Raw genomic sequence first — 14,026 nt, 5'->3', positions numbered from 1 at the left:
CCTAACTTGAAAGATTTTAATCTATGTGAAAATCAAGACAGAAACTAACGTACTTCCGATTTTTATGTATTTCCACACGCTAATGGTGAAAGCATGCGAAGTGAAGCCATAGGTAGAGAGTTCGGCTTTGCGCCACCTGTAGCCCGTTTCGATTGCCACTAGAGAACTGAAAATTATTGAGCACACTTCTGAAAGAATACGTCATTGAATTTTTACAAAATATTTATGACAATTAAATACGAAAAATGTTAAGAAAGGGGAAAATATTGTTGTACAGTCCGCAAAAAAAAAAACGAATCACCCTGAATAACTTTCGTTCTAATGATCGGATTTTCACGAACTAAGTGTCAATCTTAATGGTTCCTGGGGGTGACCTCAAATATGCTAATTAATTAGTGCTAACTATTAATTAAGTTACGAAATCAGACACAAAAACGTACTTTCTCTGAATAAACATGCATTTTTTTTCACATATTTGGATTTCTTATCTTCAAAATAAAGGGGGTAGCCGCTATCTGGGAAATGTGGTTCCCATAGTTTGGTCAGGAGAGCGATTCAAAGTTCGTACCCCTTAATGTTAATTTCGCTTTTTGCGTTTTCAGTCATATTTTCAAAACTAATGAAGCAATTCAAAAAAAATTGCACCCACTCATAAAACTCATTTACCCAAAGATAATTTCATGCAAAAAATAATTTTTAATAATTATTTATTATTTTTTATTATTTAATTAAAGTGAGGATGAAAAAATATTGAATTATAAGGTATGAATTTTTTTATACCATATTAATCTACATATTTTTCAATTGAAAAATCTAAAGTTTCAACTGTTTTTATTTATTAGAAGCTGAGAAAAATTAAAATTAATTATTTTTAAAAAAATAATTTGGCGACAATAAAGAAATAACTAATTGGGGCGATTAATATTAAAATGTGATAAACTTGGGAGGAACTTGACTTCGCGCGCGTAGCGTAAAATTTCATTCATATTTTTTTCGCTAATAATCGTTTGCTAATCTTTTTATTTTTATTTCTTTCACACTATAAAATACGATGTTTCGTTTTTAGTCATTTAATAATTTATTTGCAATTTAGTAAAGAATTTTGAATAAAAAACACTTTATTCAACAAATGTCTAGTTTTAAAAAAGCGTGCTTCTGATAGAATACAACAGATTGTGCTTATTTAATATGATTATTTTTTATTTTTTTTATTTTGTTTTTTAATAACTGATACAATTTCAATAATATACATACGTATGCATAGATTTGGAATAATATATTTATCAATTTCTTGAATATATATTTTATAAATATTAATAAAAATACGTAGTCAACATTTTTAAACATCTCTCACAACATCGCAAATTTCTCAACATCTTATAGGGTATACTAAACAATGAAGGAACACTTAAGCTTAGCTTGCCTTTAAAAAAAATTCATAAAAATTTCAAAATTTGTAATTTTAGCTAAATGATGGTTTCGACATATTTGTTATTAAATGCAAATTATGTAAAAAAAGTTAGATAACTTACATAATATTGTTTTAAGCTTTTGGTGGTTTAAATAATAAGTAGTAAGATGACCAAGTGAAGGAACAGTTCTTACCAGTGAATAAACACTAAATTTTCCAGAGAATGAGCACTTAATTTTGATAATGTTTGATGCTCGTTAGGAATCCATAGGCCACACAAATGTCTAAAAACAAGATTTTTCTTGGAATTACGACATATAACCATAGTTAATGTGGAAAATTTTACTTTTTTTTCAGTCATGGAATGGAAAGTAAAATATGTTTGAATACATAATTTAAAAAAAATGTTTTTCATTTTTTTCTCACAGTTTAATAGTCCGTTCTAAATTATGAATGTTTATCATTGTGTAATCTGATGACGTTTTTATTATTATTATAATTCGATCATTTTTTTGTTTAATCTTTTCCTTATATTTTTTAAGATTTTTTTAAAATCTTTTTAAGTATTTTTTTTCTCTTCGTCATGAGTAATTTATTTCTTTTTATTTTGATTTAACCTTCCTCTTTTTTCCAAATTTTTGGCCAATGTAAATGTATCTTCGAAATTTCTTTTGATTTTCCAGTTCCATTTCCAGAATTCCTCACTGGATAATAAATGAGAAAAAGGAGTTTCGAAGTTTGAGTAAAACCCATCTCTCATTGACTTATATCTAGTAGTTACTTATGAAACCAATCGTTTTTGCAACTAACAATGCCTCAAGAGGACTTATCTCAAAATCGGTTTTCAAGATACTTTCATTATTAATGTTAGTTGTCTCAGCTTCAGAGCCAAAATTTGATTATACAATTGTTCTTTTTGAAATAAATTCTTCAATATTGAGAAAAGCGCAGGCTATTGGATATTTGGGAGATTAAACTTTTCTGTCAATGTTCCTTTAAAAATTTGCAACATACTTGTGAGATTTCCTTCTCAAGCTTCTGAAGAAATAGCGCATCGTTACTCTCGAAGCATGTGTTTTGTTGATAAGTTGTCTTGCTCATTAACTCTTGGTGTCTGTTTTGCATGCATTTGTTACAGTCAACGTTTTCTACATCGAATGAAAAAATATCGCATTTCATAAAAGCATTTTAACTTCATCAGTTGATGCCTCAAATCTTATTTAAAAATGGATGTAAAATTTTCTAGACATATTGTTTTACAATTCTTTTCTTTTCAAGATCTAACGAGATTTCCAAGAATTACGTAGAAAACTAAACCAGAAAATTTGTTTTGAGGAACAAAACTTGCTCAGTTTCAAATTGATATGAGATTTATACCTATCCAGAAGAAGCAAAATTAGGAATTTGATTGCATTTTTAATTAGCCATGGGTAGAAACATTTGCAATATATTTGTAAAATGTTGCTGCGGTCATCGTTTCATTTCATGAATAGCTTTTTCCAATGAAATATGTAGCAGGGACTGATTCTGTAGTATCTCTACGAATTCTTCTGTAAGGAAAAACTACCAATGGAGGTACTTTTTCTTTCCTAGGCACTTTAGAATATAAATCCTTATAATTTTTAAGGCCGCAGATTTTTCCCGTTTAAGGGCAGTATTTAACTCTTGTTTCATTCGCATTGTAAATGCAATCACTTTATAAAAGGATGCCAGGGCTACTTCCCTCCTAAAGATTCTCTGAAGTTCTTAAAACCAGTATTTCGAATATTATTCTCTAAGGGAAGTTTTGCCTTTTGAAATTATCTTCGCATTGCACTGAGTTATCGGTGGATGTCACCTTAAAAAAACTTCACCCATTTTTCACCTAGATAATTGTCTTTAAATGGATTTTTCCTACCAGTTCCCGTTAGGACATTAAAGACGGCAATAGGATAATAATTTAGCTAATTATTGGCACAAAATCCTGCAAAGATTCCATTCAAGCTTTTATTATTATATTTAGTTGTTATATTTAGTTAATAAACATAGTTTATTAAGGAGTCTAAGGTATGATGTAATAACTAATCGCTACATTTATAAAGATAAATAATAAATTAATTATTATTATAATTCTTTAAATAAATTTAGCAATTAAATTTGCATATTTAAATGAAATAGTTATAGGAACTATTCATACAACATTTAACTGAATTTTAGGAGTCCTCTATGTCGCTGAACTACTAATTATCCAAGAAAAATCATATTTCACACATATTCATTCACTGGGAAATCTATTCTCAGTGAAGGAACATGCCTGTTCCTTCACTGAACATGCCTATTCCTTCACTTCTAACCAGTGAAGGAACATGCCTGTTCCTTCACTGGTTAGAAGTTGTTTTTTTTTATTTTTAACATAATTTTGATTTATAATATGACAAAAGGTACAAGAAAATTAAAATTTTTCTTTTATTTTCATTAACTTGAAAAAATCCCAGTAAAGGAACACTTGTTTATACATTGGTTTTTCATCGTTCTGTAATCCAGTTAATAAACACCCCCTAATCTCAGTACTTGCTTGTGTTATGATGCTTAAAATAAATAGAACGTAACTTCAATGACCATATTTTGAATTCTTTTTTTCACAATGAAAAGAAAAAGCATTATTATATGCAATTAATTGTAGTTTAAACGGATAACAACAAATACTGACCTTATAATTTTGTCAAAGAAACAAGGCGTTGAACAGATACTAACAAATTCAAAACTTTTTCCAGAGAAGACTCAAAGACCAGATAACTAAATGCATTGTTAAAGGACTTCCTATTGTTAGGTAGTAAGCTACTCTTACCAATCAATCTAAATTAAAACGTTTAAAATCTTATTTCTAAGAAATATCTATGAAATGCTCCTTCATTTGTTGGTTTACCCTATATCATCCTAATCTTAAAAGAAATTTCCGGAAGTGTATCGCAGAACTATTTTACCAACTATTTAATAAAATTTTAACATTTTAAAATTCTTATTCTTTTCCATTTTACGTTTATTATTTCTTCATTAATATACTAATAATTTTTTTAGAACTTTAATTTAGATTTTCTTTAATTTAGGTTTCCTTTTCAAATTATAGTCAAGTTTTTTTTAAAGAATTATTGTCTGCTAGCTAAGAATAAAACCTTGTTAAGAAATTAAAAACATTCAGCTGTTTAAAATTATTTAATGCAAAACAGCCGATTATTTACTTAGCATACTATTTTTTTGAAAAAAGAATATAAATTATTGATTGTCTTCTTTTTTTTTGTTTCTTGTGACTTCAACTTAGATTATCTAAAATAGTGTTGATGTTTTATAAGTCACTACAAAGTGGATAAAGATACCGAACATAAAAAGCTGTGGAATACGTAACCAATTTTTTTAGTGTCTTAAAATATCTCAGTATCTTAAATGTCGTCCTACTATCTTAGTTGTGAAATTAAATTTTTAATTATCTGACCACGTGTGATTCACTAATTATTTCATTATATCTTTTACTCTTTATGATACCAAGTAGATTTTTTTTCTGATAATATACTAAATTATTTTGTTTAATTTTTTACTTTAGCATGATTTCCAAGATATTATTGTAGTATAATTTGTTATCAGGAAAATGCCTTATTTTGTTAATCAGGAAATACTAAAAATTGAAATTTGTAAGGATTCCGAAGCTGTGCACATAATACGCAATTTCCGACCTTATTTTAAAAAAAAAAAAATTTAAAAAAAAACGTGGCAAGTAGGCTAACATACTTTTTACAGAAACTGTGAAAACTAATTTTTCCTATATTTCGTCAAAAGAGGATAAGAATGATATTGCTCCAAGGGACCTACTCAATAATTTCGCTATTTCCAGAATGAAATCTGTTTGATCGAAACATATTATTCCTTGAAAATTACACGAGGGAAAAATTAACTTTTATTATTTATCTAAGCTTACTCCATTTATTTAATGATAGCGGTATTAAGGTTAAGGATATGCGTCGGAAGCTCCGTTTATTATTATACTATAAATGCATTAAATCATGTAGCTTGAATAATTTATTTTAAGTAAATTATTTAATAATTTTAAGCAAATAAGGGTGTAAAAATAAACTCGATCGAAATACTCCGAAAGTATACCCTGAAATATAGGTAGAATAAACTTTGGAATCGATATATAAAAAATACCTTTTCAAACAACTTCGAGTAGGACGGAAACGCTAACTTGTTTAAAAAAGTTGTCCTTGTTACTATTTAATTTCGATTCCTGGTACTAGGGGACATTCCATTTTCACATTCGACTTTTGAAATTTCAATTGTAAACGGAATTTTTTTATGACCTTAAACTAAAATGCTAAGGCTTGTAGCAAAAAAAAAAAAAATTTTTTTTTTACTGCATTAATTTTTTTACAAAGTAGTGAATTATTTTTTTTTCAATCTAAGAACCTGTGCCTATAACATATGTAAAACTTATTTTAATATCGAGTGAAATAATTTAATATGTTGTGTAACTAAATGGATAATCCCAAGAAACTGAATCGAAAATATAAAAACTTCATTGATTTAAAAAAATAATAGATGATAATAAAAATAGACATGTTTTGAGCGTCCAATAATAAAAGTCACAAGTTATCCAAGCCTGACAAGTCTTGAGAATGGGCGATTATATTTGAAAACTCGAAACATGTCGATTTTTACTTCCCTCTTCATATGTTTTGAAGCCTGTTGAGTTTTTATCGTCAATTATACTGTTTTACATTTGGGTCTTGATCATTATTTTGATAAGGATTTTACACTTGTTTAAGTAAACATATTCATTTTAATATTTTATCAGGATTCATATGGTCTTTAAAAATGTAAGAACATCAATATTGTAAAAGTTATATTTAACTTAAAAATTAACATTTTGACACCAGATATTTTGAGTTAATGAAATTAAATATTTTATCTCTTAAGTTTTTGTGCCCCCATTTCAGTATCTTAAGGATCTTACGAGCTCTGTTTAAAAAGAGATCATCAGATATATATAAGAAAGCAAAATTAACCATAGTAGCAGTATTTGGTGGTAAATGTAGCTTATCGTAATTGAAGAATATGCTGTGCGACATTTTATGGTGAATTTGCGAACGTATAAGTTTCAGAATGTATCGAAACATGAGGATGCTATTTGCTGATCATATTTATCCAAAGGAAACGATGTAACCTAAATATCTAGTAGAATGAAGCGATTTTTTAAGCAATGAATCTTACAATTTGCAACATATTATTTCAATATCTTATTCTTAAACATAACATATTTCAATCTTTTCAAAATGCCACTAAACGTTCAGCAATTCCTTGAGTTATAGAAAAAAGAAATATCGTAAATTATAGAAAGCCTTGTGAATGTGCATTAGAATTATTATACAATCTACATTTTATTTTTCAAGCACTTTTTTTTTCTTCAAATTTTCTTGCCTAGAAGACTCGATTAAAACTGTAAAAATGATTATCCCTAAAATTTTGTATATAGCTATAATAAGTTATGCTCATTTTATTTTAGTATAAAATCCTCGAATAAATATAGTAAAAACAGTGTAATCTAAACAATATCAGATAAAAAGTTCATGTATTTAAATTCTAAAAACTATCATAAATAATTTATAAATCGATTTAAATTTACTTTTCAAAGGAGATTAAAATAATATTTTTTTTGCTTTTTGGACAGAAATCCCCTAAAAAAATTGTTTATGGCCTGTAAACTTCGAGATATTTTCTATTAACAATAAATTAAGCCCCTCCGAGCAATCACTGAACATTATTTCAATTTTTTTACTATCAGAGTTTGGTTGCGTAGCAACCTAGTAAAATTAAGCACTCCTCTTTTGAATTAGTCAATGGGTTATCTTAAAATATTTATTTGCGCAGGCGACTTTTTTTGGCGGTTTTCTGGACTATCGCCAAATATATAAACATTTATTGCGGCCCAATTTACCACCCAATTTTTTTAAAATTTTGTCTACCCCCACTAATTCAAGGGTCTAGATTCCAAATATGTAAAAAAAATTATATGTTTATTCAGAGAAAGTACGTTTTTGTGTCTGATTTCGTAACTTAATTAATAGTTAGCACTAATTAATTAGCATATTTGAGGTCACCCCCAGGAACCATTAAGATTGACACTTAGTTCGTGAAAATCCGATCATTAGAACGAAAGTTATTCAGGGTGATTCGTTTTTTTTTTTGCGGACTGTACATTCCTATACAACTGAGGAGAGGGTCAAGACGTGGAACCGGTCTTTTCCCCAGGTGGCGTATTCGAGCGTTGCAATCGCGAATGGAAAATCTTAATTTTTTAATAATAAATGTGTAAGAATCTCTTGAACTTTTCCAAAAAAAAATTCAACCCTATGTGACGCAGCATCAGTGCATGAAAAACGTAACTGAAATTTAAGAAACAATTTATCATAATTTAAATCTATTCCGATAAAAATCAACTGATTCTAATCGGGGCAAATTTGTGATTCGAGTCATCGAATCAATTCATTGAATTTCCGATTCAGTACCAAACTCTAATTAGTCAGGTCATAATAAAAAAAAACCCGGTTAAAAATCTGTTCTTATTTATATGTATGAACATGATGAAAAGAGTTTTTATTTGTTCTTTTTTTTTTTTCTCTTTAAAATGAATAATCTTTGAGAACAATATTTAAAATCACAGGGATGAGATTCTTCCTCGGATTCCCGCTTTTTTTAAGATTTTTCCATTTTTCCCGCTAATTTCCGCTGAAATTTTTTTGATTTTTGAATAAGCTAAAATATTTTATGAGGAATTTAATTTTCCGCGGAGCGAAAGCATTGAAGTCCTCATTCCTCCCTCTGAATTTTCTCAAAAAATCATTTCCTTGTGATAAAACTGGTTGATCTTTATATAGGGATGAGATTTTTTCGCTTTTGCTTTTCAAATTTCATCCTTTTTATCAAAAACTCGGATTCTCTAAAAGTTTCGTTTTTTTTTAAAAATAAATATCCCGCTTTTTTTTTTTTTTTTTTTTTTTTGGAAAATTCAATCGCTAAAATAAAATAATCATATTTATTTACGATTTTCAAAGATAAACAAAAAATTCAAACTACATCCTAGCTGCTAACCCTTCCGTATTTTTACTTATTTTAGCTATTTTCTCTTCAAAGAAAATAAGAATACCGTATTTTTATTCGTCCGCCGGATAGCTCGTATTTTTGTAATTCAGACGTCATGACCCTGTTGTCTGGCATGAAAGCAAACGAAAAAAAAAAAAATAAAATAAAATAATAGGGGTGGATTTGAGGTCAAAATATTTATTTGCTCATTCAATTAATCTTGTAAATTTTTATTTATTATGTCTAAACAAAAACAATACAAACAAGCCTTTTAGAAATCCCAAGTCCAGTCTCTCGCGATTTTAATATCAATCATCGATTTTCGTATTTGCCTGATTTAAAAGTTGAACGTTGCGAGTCTTTTTCAGGCGATTTAAATATCGTACATTGCGATTCTTATTTACGAGATTTAAAAATCCAATATAGCGATTTGTATTTACGCGCTTTTAAAACCCTATTATGTAGCGATTCGTATTCACGCGAGCTTAAAATCCTATGTCGTGACTCGTTATTGCGGTTGTAATATCAAACATCGATTTTCGTATTTATACGAAATCCAATCCAATATAATAATTTGTATTTACGCTTTTTAAAACCCTATGTAGCGATTCGTATTCATGTGAGCTTAAAATTCTATGTCGTGATACGTTTTTGCGGTTGTAATATCAAACATCGATTTTCGTATTTATACGAAATCCAATCCAATATAGCGATTTGTATTTACGCGCTTTTAAAACCCTATGTAGCGATTCGTATTCATGTGAGCTTAAAATTCTATCTCGTGATACGTTTTTACGGTTGTAAAATCAAACATCGATTTTCGTACTTAAACGTGCTTTAAGAATTAAACATTGTGATTTGTATTTGCGCGACTTGAAAATTATGCATTGTGATTCGTGTTTACGTGCTCTAAAAATTACGCATCATGATTTGTATTTCTGCATATTTTAAAATTCTATATAGAGTTTCATATTCACTTGATTTAAAGCCTCATATCGGGATTCGTATTGTCTCAATTTAAAATTAAGGCATGTGATTAATATTTATATATTCATACAAATTAAGGAATTCGAAAACCCCTGCAGAAAACATTTGTGTGTTTATTGTTGTTGTTAAGAAAACAAAGCTTTTATTTGGAAAAAAAAAGGGGCGATAGATAGATAGGGAGATCTGATGCCACAAATACCTTCAGATGAAGATTCAAATGACACGTTATTATATTAATGACTTCAAGCAGATTTTAGAAATATTACAAAAAAAAATTAATGCGAAAACAACTATGAAAGAATTTAAGGAAGATTTTAATCAGTAACATAAAAGCTATTTTTGTTTTAGATTTAAACTTCAATAAATAATATGAGATACATTTTATTGTAAAATGAATTAAATCAAAAAAGTAATAAATTTGATTATGTTATTTTGAATGTGCGACCTCCTATATAATGTCATAGAAATTATTCTGACGTGATTAAACGTTTGTTTGTTTTGTTCATTTACGTCGCACTGGAGCTGCACAATGGGCTATTGGCGACGGTCTGGGAAACATCCCTGAGGATGATCCGAAGACATGCCATCACAATTTTGATCCTCCGCAGAGGGGATGGCACCCCCGCTTCGGTAGCCCGACGACCTGCACGTGAAGTCGAGCACTTTACGGTAGAACAGTTTTACGAGGACCAATACCGCACACCCTCGGTCCCTACGCATACTGATCCAAGTGGTCACCCACCCGCTCACTGACCGCAGCCAGTGATGCTTGACTTCGGTGATCTGCTGGGTACCGTGTCTTGACGATCAGTTCACATGATTAAACGTAAAATAGACAAAGCAAAGTTAACCAGAGTTTAGCTCCCAAGCACGCTTGGTACTCATTTTATCGACCCACTGAAAAGGCATGAAAGGCTGAGTCAACCCTGTCCAGCCCGAGGATCGAACCCAGGGCCTGTGACTTGGGAGCGCGAAGCGCTTTTTTACTACTCAGCCACCGGCAAAGTGAACTAACACCTACAAAATAACATTCGTCTAATTTTTTTTCTTTTTTGTCTTTAGTTTATTCCAATATTCTGAGAATCAAAAAAGAATTTTGCGTAAATCTCACATGCAATATTTACAGCGTAAATTGTTTAAAAGTTTAGATCTAATTTTACATTGAAAATATGAAGTTAAACTTTGTTTTTTTATTATTTTATTATAGTAATTTTAGAATTAATTAATAGAATCTAAGCTCTAATGTTAATAATAAAGCAAACTGTAAATAAAACTGCATTCGAATAGGCTATTAATATTTTTTTTTATAACCGCTGTTGAACGGCCCACCTAATTACTTGGGTTTACGACTATTAATGTTCAACTCCGTAGCCTTTTGTAATTTTGAACCCAATCCAGAAGTCAAGGGACCTCCTGGATCAAGTATTGAGAGAAATTTGCCTTTGCAGAGGACTATTTGGTGGAACTAACCCGTATTTGCGTTAAATGGAGAGGAAAACCTCCCACGGTTAGCCTGACGGCAAGGAGACTCTAATCCATCTATTACTGAGGATATTTTACGTCAGCACAATATGGTCTGTGCTGGATTTTTTTTTCCTTACCTTGTCGATTTTCGTCACAAATTATGCAAAAGCGTGGTTTTCACATTGTTCTATTTAATTTTTTCACAATTCAACCAGAGCCGTGGTAGCTCAGGGCATAGAGTGTTCGCCTTCCATTGAATTGAACCGGGTTCGAATTCATTCGATTGCTGGTAGATATGAATTCCAGACCCGGTTCGCATTGACCACAGTGTTGACATAAAATATCCTCAGTGGTAGACGGATCATAGGATAGAGTCGCCTTGCCGTCGGGCTAGTCGTTGGAGATTTTCATGGTTTTCCTCGCCGTGTAACACAAATTCGAGTTAGTTCTTCGGGTAATTTCTGTTGATCACAGGAATCAACTGAACATTAACAAACTTTTTAAAAAAATGTCGCCTTACAAAAGAAAATGTTATGTTTCGTGCTAATTTCATCGTTGGTGAAGCGTCATCGTCTTCGCCGCTGGCAAGCTAATGGCTTTCCGCGCTCTTCTATTTATAGATCAGTACCATAATCCTTGAAGGTCTATTATTATCAGTTATATCTGGTTTGGATTACTTCATTTTATGCAAGCTTCGAAATAAATAATAATGACAGCTGGTTCCTCCACATTTATTTATTTTGAAAAAAGATATTGATGTTTCAAAGGATTTACCTCTTTAAACGACAAAACACACATCAATGAAATTTTATACCATTTGATCATTACTGGAATCTACTATCTTTTACTCAATTTCTGAACCGATTCTATTTTGTGAAAAGCTCGAACCCACTCTCTTTTTATCGTCACCAACTGGTATTTAACCTATCTTCCATCTCACTATTTTTTTATCCTCAGAAGGACTCGCAATCAATTAATAAATACATGAAACTTCACTAATTGGTGCATAATTCAAACCCACGTCCATTTGATAAGCACCTCTTATTCATCTGTACTCGAACCCATTCTCTTCTTATAACTAATTCTCGTACCCACTACCATTTGAACTTATTTCAAACCTAATTTGTCCCGCAGCGGATTGATCGTTAAGACACGGTTCCCAGCAGATCACCGAAGTCAACATCACTGGCTGCGGTTAGTGTACGGGTGGGTGACCACTTGGATCAGTCTGCGTAGGGACCGAGGGTGTGCGGTATTGGTCCTCGTTAAACTGTGCTACCGTAAAGTGCTCGACTTCGCGCTCAGGTCGTCGAGCTACCGAAGCGGGGGTGCCATCCCTTCCGCAGAGGATCAAAATTGTGATGGCATGTCTTCGGATCATCTTCCGGGATGATTCCCAGACCGTCGCCAATAGCCCATTGTGCAGCTCTAGTGCGACGTAAATTAACAACAACATCAAACCTAATTTATTTAATATTCAATCTCACTCTCTTTATATCGATACTAGAACATGCTGGAATCCGTTCTCAGACCTCATTCTTTATTGGTATTCGAATGCATTATCATTTCATCAATAATAGAACTAATAACTATCAATAGGTTATCGAACTCGCTATTATTTGACCAGTATTTAATCTATTTACTTTCAATCGGTCCTCGAACTCAATATCTTTTAATCAGTTCTCTAATCCTCTATCATTTCATCAATAATCGAGCTCTCTTGTTATTTGTACTCTAATGCACACTGTCTTCTTATAGGTTCTTAAACCTACTGTGATTTGATTGCGAATCATACGAATTATAATTTAATCAGCACTTGAACTTACCAACATGCTATCATTAATCGACCGCATTATATTTCATTCAATACTCGAACCCACATCCTTTTTATCGGTCGCTAACATTTGATTAGTGCAAGTAATGATGAAATAATAATGGCGTTGTTTTCGATCATTGAAATGAGAATTGTTTAAAAGGCAGTAGGTTCAATCATTTGAGCATAAATTAGTCCCATTCTCTTTTTGGTTAATACTAGTACCTTTTCTTAATTGAACTCGTTTCGAACCTTATTTTTTTTAATGCTGGAACCCACTATCATTTGATTAATTAAATCCCTATTTTTATCGATCCTCGCACCCGCTATCAGTATTTTCTCCTACTGTTTAATCACTATTTGAAACCGCTATCTTTTTATTAGCTCTCGAACCAACAAACTTTTCATCCGCTCTCAAAGCCTATATCAATTCTCCCAACCGCAATTTTTCATTAGTTTCCGAATTTGCTATTATTTGACAGCTACCCATTACCTTTCAATCGGTTCTCGAACCCATCATCTTTTACTCTGATCAAATGATAGTGAGTTCCAGCAGTGATAAAAATTATTGAACCCACAATTTTCTTATCGATCATAGAACCTCCTATTATTTGAACTCACAATGATTAGATCATTACTCTGACCCATTATGTTTTAATAGGTTCTCGAACGCGCTATTTCATGATCAAATATCTTGATGAGCGGTTCGAGTATTTAACATAAAAAAGAGTTCAAATGTTTGTGATAAACGAGTACTGTTCAAATGAAAGTAGTCTCTAATGTTAATCAAATGACGGCGAATGAAAATAGTGAACAAATAACAGCGGGTTCGGGTACCTATTAAAATAAAGGTATTTCGAACAGTGATCAATTGATTGTAGAGTTTTGATTAAATTATATTGGATTCCAATACCGAAAATGAATAGTAGGTTGATTATTGATCCAATGATAATAGGATAGTGATCAAAAGAGAGTGATTACAAGTTAGAATTCATCGAAATGTAGGGGGCCCGATAAAATTTTAGTCTGTTCTGAAATATATTAAATGATAGTTTGTATAAATACTGGTCAGATGGTGGCCTGCAGTACCAATAAATACAGTCAGTACTAATCTTGATCAAATAATCGTAGGTTTCAGTAAAAAAGAAATGCAAGTCGATTAGAAATCCTATAAAGCAACGGTTGGTTTACAGTTTTGACTTAAAGCAGTGAGTTCGAGAACCGATAAAAATATAGTGGAT

This window comes from Parasteatoda tepidariorum, chromosome 1 (genome assembly GCF_982258835.1).
Source record: "Parasteatoda tepidariorum strain Cologne lab strain chromosome 1, Ptep-v5.0, whole genome shotgun sequence".
NCBI lineage: Eukaryota > Metazoa > Arthropoda > Arachnida > Araneae > Theridiidae > Parasteatoda > Parasteatoda tepidariorum.
Note: the sequence above shows the minus strand (reverse complement) of the source record.